Genomic DNA, 8144 nt, shown 5'->3' with positions numbered 1-8144 from the left:
CATTCATCAATAAAGAACACAACCATGTAATTTGCAGCAAAGGGATGGGACCAGAGATGATTATGTTAAGTGAAGTAAACAAGAGTCAGAAAGGAAAGCATTGCATGTTTATTCCTGTTTGTGAACCTTGGGGGGAAATACCTGACTGGAGAGCTGAAGAGAGACTTTAAAGGAGCAATCAGGGTGCTAAAACTGAAGAAAGCCGATAGCGAGATCAGTCTCTACCCACAGCTGAGGTGCTAGCATATTAAGTGAGGAGTCAGTCACATTTTCTAGCAAGTGCTTTGGAATCAAAGAAAATTGCTACGAACAAGAAGAAAGAATTCAAAAGATACCAAGTGGGAAGCAAAGGGAGGAAATCAATTGGAAAGCTTCATTTTGTTTGAGTTTTTTTCCTCCTCTGGGGAAGGAAAATATCCAGATTTTGTAATATATAAATAAGTTCCCAAGCAAAATTTACTCCTTCTTGTTAGTTTACATGGGATTATGTTACTTCCAAATAAAAAATTGCAAATTAATTCAGAAGTATGACTTTGTTACCTTTTAAATGGTGTATTCTTGAGAATATTGTTCAGTCTTACTTGGATTTTTTTTGGAGACAGAGAATAGGTAACTTGTCCATCCTAACTTCAAATTTTCTTTTCTTCCTTCTGCCTCAGTTTCCTGAGCAACTGGGATTAAAGACTTTTTATCATCTACTCTATTTCTCTATACAATAATGATCATGATAACAGCTCTATGATGAAATCAAAATCAGAAGACGTGGCTAAATCTCCTACTGAAAGTAAAGGAAGAACTCTCCTCTAACTCCATATCTTACTGCATGTACTTTAGAAAACAGGTGATTTAAATTATTTTATCATCTATTTGCAATTTATGTAAATACATTTAAATGATAAGTAAGACATTTGCCAAATTTAATACCCAGGAATACTTTCTTCAAGGACCTTCTCTTAAGGGTAAGCATCACAAAATTTAATGATCTTCGCTTCCGGTTTTCTTCCTAGGGCTGGAGCCCAACTCTGGCAGGACGCAGGGGAAGCTTATTGCATACTGCAGCACTACATCTTGTTCTAAAAAATGGGAAGTTTATTTTCCTTTGGAAGAATCTAAATTTCTAGAACTGATTCTGCCAGTAGCAAAAATGATGGAGTAAATGTATTCAAAGAGGGCTGAAGTGTTTTTAAGGGAATTGATGGAATGCATCTTTTACTGTGATAATTTCAAACATTTAAATAGTTACCCTATAGAGTAAGCCCTTCAATTTGAGTAACTTGTTCTGTGGGTGGTCTGAAAAATAAGCAAAGATTTCTAATGAATTTTAACCTGATAATTGATTTGGATGTGTTGAAATACAAGTAGTAAATCACTGAAGGTCACGTGACATGACTGAGCAATGGGGTTCCTCCCAGTCTTCCTCCCTTCCTCTCTCCCTCTCTGTCTCTTTGTGAGATTGTAGGTTACTATCTCCCAACAGCAAGAGATTCCATTTGCAGAAGAGGAGGAAAAAATGTGGAGCAATCTCTCACTTCAAATGAGATGAGGGAGAGGTGTGAGGTGTGAGAAGCAGTGCAAAATGTAGAAAAGCACAGCCCAACTAGCACTGTAGCAGTGCAAGTGACAAATCTCTTTAATGAGAGTGTAATGTTATTTTTCCACAAAATTCTCCAAAAGAGACCAAAAAAAAAAATCAAGTGTTACTGGATAGCTTTCATATTAAAAAGTTGCACAAAAATGATTCGCTTAACCCACTAGATAGCTGAGATTTCACTAATGATAGTGCAAGTTGCCCTACACATTCACCCTCTTCTTTCTGGTCTCCCTCATCCCAGCCAAAAAGGTTTTCAAGAATATGTGCAAATTATTTTTTTCTCTTCATATTTTGTATTGTCATTATTATTCTATTTTTACAGTATTATAATCATTTTTACATGAATAGTCAGGTTTCATAGAATGTGTTATCTGAGTCTCCATTAGTGTTTATAGGGAACTTCACTTTGATATACATGTGCTTTAGATTCTGAGCATGTTTCCAGATTGAATTATGCTTATAGAGCATGATTTTACTCTGTTTTGGTCACAGTGAGGTAAATGGTGCTTCCCACTACTGACATGCTATGGCTTGGGTCCATGTGTCCCCCAAAAGTTTCCTGTAGTCATATGTTTGTGATGTTGGTATTGATTAATGGTGCAATACCAGGACTAAGGGTGCCCCAACTTGGTGTGAGTGCTACCCACTCTAAGAACGCATAGTCTTGACAGAATGCAAGTGACGTGAAAAGGACTGCTCTGCTGCTGGTCACTCGCTGCTCACTACCTCGCTGCCCTCTGCCCAGCATGCAGTTTCTTTCCCGTGATGCTGCTCTGCCCCACAACTCTGCCTTGGAGTCAGCCAGCTATGCATTGAAATCTTGACAAACTGTGAGCTACATAAACCTTTCCTCCTTAAAGTTTAGCTGTTGGGAATTGTATCTACATCAACACACTTGAGGTCAAGTTCACTTACATCTTAAAAATGTGCATTTAGCAGATTATATTTGGTACCCATGTTTAAAAAAAATGAGATTTCCTTTTCCATTTTGTGATCTTTTTCTAGGCTAACTTGACATATATTGTGTGGTGATTAAGTTCTCACTTGACAACAAAATTGTTTTATTTTCTTGTGCTATTGTGTAGCAATTTCTGGGTTTGACTCTGTGTGCATGTGTGTGTGTGCGTGTGTGTGTGTGTGACGCTAAGGATCAAACACAGAGCTTTGTGCATGGTGCATGCAGAATAAAAGGTCTACCCCTGAATGACATCTCCAGCCCAGGTTCTGGGTTTGGAAGAGACATTTTTATTATATGTCTGCAATGCTACTTAGATCTAGATTTTTATTCTATTTGGCAATTTTATAAATAGATCATATTGCCATTATTATTATGGATTATTTTTAATAAGTCCTATGTGCAATGAAATTCTGCAATCTAATTCATTTTAACAATTTTCAGTACTATTCTACTTTTCCTATGAGCATTTCTGAGAACAGCAGTACCTCAGTTCAGGGACTTGATTTGCTCCATGATTCAGATCATAGACTGAGTTGGATGAAAGCAAAACCTTACTGAGTGGTGTGGCTCAGGGTTGCCTGTATGGGCAAACTTGATTCAGTTCTCATCCAGCTATATGCACAGAATCGCAGAGAGCGTGTAGTTGGTAAACCAAGGTAACATTGCATGTAATTTGGAAGTTTGGAGCAATATTTGTTTTCCTTTCCCTGTGTTAGGAAATCAACAAGTGTTATTGAAAAAATCTAGTAGATGCATCTCTAAAACCACAGCCTGTTCACTGGTGTGTTAAAGTTTATGGTTCTTCTTCCATTAGTTTATATTTCTTTCACTTTATATGGGCTAAGTCTGATGTCAGTTTAAGTAATCACATGTTCCAGAAAAAAGTAAGTCATATTTCCATACTTTTCAAATTACTTCAGAAGAGGGAATAGTAGCACACACCTGTACTCCCATCCACTCAGGAGGCTGAGCCCAGAGAGCTATGAATTCGAAGCCAGCCTAGACATTATGGGGCGCACCCTCTCAAAAAGCGAACAACAAAAGGAAACGTGACTTACAAAGAGATTGACATCACACAATCATTGCACTGCAAAAATGCACTAGTACAAATTTAAGAAAATAAAATTAATAAAGTGAATTTTTAAAATCTAGAAAGTTTTTAGTGATATGTTTTTATGAGTCATAAAAATACTTCATATTGTCCCCATTGCCTATAAGTATAGGTAATTTTTCAGTGTTGTAAGAGCCAGCAGTTTTACACTGATCAAAGTTTTTGTTTGCTAAGAAAAGGTTATCAAATATATTTCATGGAACTGGGGAGAAAGATAGTTTGGTGGTGTATGTGCCTGCCTGGCAAGCAGTAGGAGCCGATTTTGATCCCCAACACGCCAGCCATGGATACCAGGCATGGTGGTGCACATCTGTTATTCCAGCACTGGGGAGGCTGAGATAAGAAGATCACTAGGAATCCGAGCTGCATTAGTGAGACCCTGTATCAAATAAATAAATAAAATATTTTAATTATATTTTTTACATGGAATTCTTTCACTGATATAGGAGCTTAGGTTAGTTATTGTACGTAGGCAGTTAAAGGAACCTAAAATAATATCGGATGGAAGAGTTATGCAAGAAACTGAAATAACCCACCCATCTTAAGAACCAAGCCCAGCATCTAGACCAAGTTCAGAGCTGTAAGGCCCCCTGTGCTCTACTTACCTGGATAAGGCCAAAGTAAAGAAAACATGACTAAACTTCATCATCCTTGTGGTCAGGAACCCAACTGATGACTATTTTTTATTATCACTTCTAATGAACATTGCTTTTAATTCCTACTCTTGGAGCCTGGGGAGATAGCTCTGTAGAATACTTCCTACTCTTGTTTTCAGATATAGTCTTCAATTTGGGGAGACAAAACTTTAATTCTACACAAAATTCACTGCTGAACTATTTGCGGTATTTTGAAGATGTCAATGAAACTGATAGTTGTCCACACATATCATTGCTAGCTTATACAGTCTCAGAAAACACGTCTTAGTCATATATGAAGAGTACAGCATCACATATTTGCTTCTAATTTAATTATGTAGTATACTTCAACATGCACGTAACTATACGTATAGATTTCTTTGAGGACCTCATCATAAGGCTCCCATTGGACTTGACTCTCCCGGCCCCACCCCACCCCCTCGACCTCCTTGCCAGCAGCACTGCTATTCTCAGCAGGGAACTCAGCTCAGCACCATAGCTGCCATCAGCAAGCACAGGATATCATAAAAGAGATAACATAGGACAAGGCCCTTTGCAGATCCTGGACCATCTGGGGCCATGCAGAGAAGTCTGAAAATTTACTTCAGACTTTCAAGGACTCTGCCTACTGAGGCGCAAGACAGCCAGAGAACTTTGACGACAGATGGTATTAAACTCTTCCTGGCTAATGCCCCTACCTTCTCTCTGTCTCTCTAAGAGAGACACACTTTTGTTTCTCCCTGCAGAAACTCTTTTTACTCTCTGTCTGCTTGCCCCCAGACAGAGTGAATTCCATACCATGTTGCCCTTACACAAGTCGTGTGCTCTTGGTTGTGTATCCCCACGGTGTGTTACAATCAGTAAGTGCTTACAATTATTTTTTTACCTTGAACAAAACATTCATCAGATGACCAATTATTTCAAAATAAAATGTTTCATTGAAAGTCCTATAACGTCACTAAAATGTAGCTACTTTTCTGTAGAACACATTATTAAACTTTTAAAACTTTTCAAGGCACTATCTTGGAACTTCAGTACCTAAGCCAGAAAAAAATATCACAGAGAATCTTTCAAGTCAAAGCAAGCTATCTTCACAGACTTCCATAAAACTAAGAATTGATGTTTTAGTTATCACGTTTGGAATGAGTTTATTTTCAATGCTAGTGAGAAAAGCCCAAGGGCAAAACTGATTGTAAAGATATTATGAAAAATACTAAAATACCTTTAGGCAACTTGACACTTTTTTGAAATGCTAATGTCACTGCCTTTTGCTACCTAGAATTTATTCTTATTAAATTCTACATTCAGATATATAATGGAACTATCTGAGAACACAGAAAAATGAAAACAAAATGATCAAATTGTGCAAACGGGTTTGTTTGCTATTCTTTGTTTCATATTTTTCTAGGTAGTGCGAAAAAATTAGAATTGTACCTATCCCTATCAACATGGCATTTGAACATATTGATAGACTGCACATAAGAGTGAAGATAATCCTTCCACTTTTACAATATCTGTATAAAAATCCCAAAGGAACAATGACTTCTCACTGAGATCACCGATGTTTAGTGAGACCATGTGATTTTCTTTACCTGAAACTTTGATGTTGATTCAGAATAAAGGATTTTAAATCTCCAAATATGTGGAATGACACTGATAAGTTTATGAAGAGAAAAGTGAAAAATATAGTTTTATTTTATTATACAGTTGAGAAATTCTTTTAAATGTTTATCAGAAATAAATTATGGGGCCAGAGAGATGGCTCAGTAGCATAAGCATTTCCCTGGCAAGTGCAAGGGCTTGAGTTCAATCCCTGGTTCAGCCAAAAATAAATAAATAATGTATAATCATTTTAAAAATTCTCAAAATTTGTTTAAATGTTCCATTTCTTAAATTTTAAAGCTTCAATAATGAGAACAATAACTTTAATACCATTTGGGGAGCCACAATAGATAATTCCACAATGTAGGAAGTGACCAAGTTTGGTCTGGAATTTCATTTCAATAATATTTTTAAACAATGCAGACAGATAAGTTAGATAGAAATTGATAGCCAGCCAAAAAGGGCTCACAGCCTTGAAGGTGTCAGTGCAGAAGATGAAACACAGCAGGATCATGTTGAGGAGCATGTGAAGAGAGCCAGGCCTCAGGACAGAGCTGGAAGGGCTGGGCCTGCAAGCCACCCAGCTGGTGAACGGCTGCTTGAGAGGTGTGTGATTAGGTCTAGAGAGCCTGGAGAGGCGTCAGACATGTAAGTAGGCACCAGATGATCTGGATTTGCAAACCCATCCTTTACAGTAATACTTTTATTCTTTCCATATATGCTTGCTATGCAATTATTTTTTCCCTAGTGGATCACTGTTATTTAAGTAGCTATGCTTATAGTGCTATAGATTTAAGGTTGTTTGACCTTCATTGTGATTTCTTTCTTTTTCTTTCTTTCTTTTTTTTTCTTTTTGGAGAACTAGGCATTGAACTCAGGCCCTTGCACTTGGCCAAGGAACTGCATATTCCACTGAGCCATCTCCCTGGCCCCTTCTTCATTGTGATTTTGCTGTATAAAATAATCTTGGCAAAGAGCTTTGGTGGCCACTCACTTGGGATCCTTCGCGGAAATCTTATTTCTAAGAAAATCCTTTGATGTATGTCTTCATTCCTCGATGTTGTGAGATCACAAACTCAGCCCATCTGACACCTAACGGATTGGCGCTCATTTTCCGGATAGGAATACTATGTTAATATGCTGTTGGAATTTTCTCCTGAAACTAAAAATCTTAAAATATTGCCACACTGCCATAGATTTCACATACAAAGGAACATGTGCCCATATTGGTATGCAAAGTTTACTAGTTTTACTTAGAGGACAGCAGACAACATGAGCCCTGTATTCATTTTGGTTCTCCTGGTTTCCACGCCACCTCTCAGGTCTCACTGGGACAAAGCCAAAGCAGCTTCAGGTGGGCGAGGAGCGTCACAGCTAAGAATCAGGGAGTTTCTATCTCCTTTAAGCACAGCTGGAAAACCTGTGTGTTTTTCCTTCTGAAAAGAGGTAGTATTTTTTGCTACCCTGAATTTTAAACATCTTCAGAAGGAATCCTTCGCAATTACGATTCTTCTGTATTTTCAGGGACAAGATTTTTATCCATCTGGAAGTTTGAATATATTAGCTATAGGTTTCTATGCATAAAGAAATGTGACATTTATGGAGAATCATGTATATCTCAAAGCAAGACAATCTTGGATGTCTTCACAGAAGAAAGAAAAGCTGAAGGGTGTAATTTGAATAAAAATATTCAAGAGGAGGAAAAGTATACACATTTCCTAAAATGATGGAGTGGGAATATCAGTGTTGACTTGAGTGCACCCTGCATGGGCTCTGCTGGCAGATTGGACAGTGTTTCACGCCATTCTAGATGCTACGGAGGGTTTAGCCTTGACCTACATAGATGCTTCTGCATGCTTTAAATAAAAGCAAAGTTAGATTTATTTTACATAGTATTATGTTACTTAGGTATGATTAATAGAAGGCCAATTTCTGACTGAAGGCCAATTTCACCATTGTTTTATAAATCTTAAAATATAATTTCCCCAGGCTATATATTCTGTATTATATTCTTGTTTTATTTTTTCTCTATTATTTTCCAAGCATCAAAATTACTTTTATTTCTCCTAAAATTTTATACTCTAAAAACTCTTTGTTTAATAAAAAGCCATAATGTTCATATTTTACCTACCACCAAAGGGTCCTGTTCACTAGTAATTTCAACAAAGAATGTCTCTTTTATTGTGAGGGCCAGCAAGCAGGGACTGCACTCATCAGAATGTCAGCTCTACCTTCAGGTCATTAATA

Source organism: Octodon degus, unplaced genomic scaffold (assembly GCF_000260255.1).
Source record: "Octodon degus isolate 3935 unplaced genomic scaffold, OctDeg1.0 scaffold00340, whole genome shotgun sequence".
Classification (NCBI taxonomy): Eukaryota; Metazoa; Chordata; class Mammalia; order Rodentia; family Octodontidae; genus Octodon; species Octodon degus.
The sequence above is the reverse complement of the archived record's forward strand: the minus strand, read 5'-3'. Positions refer to the sequence as shown.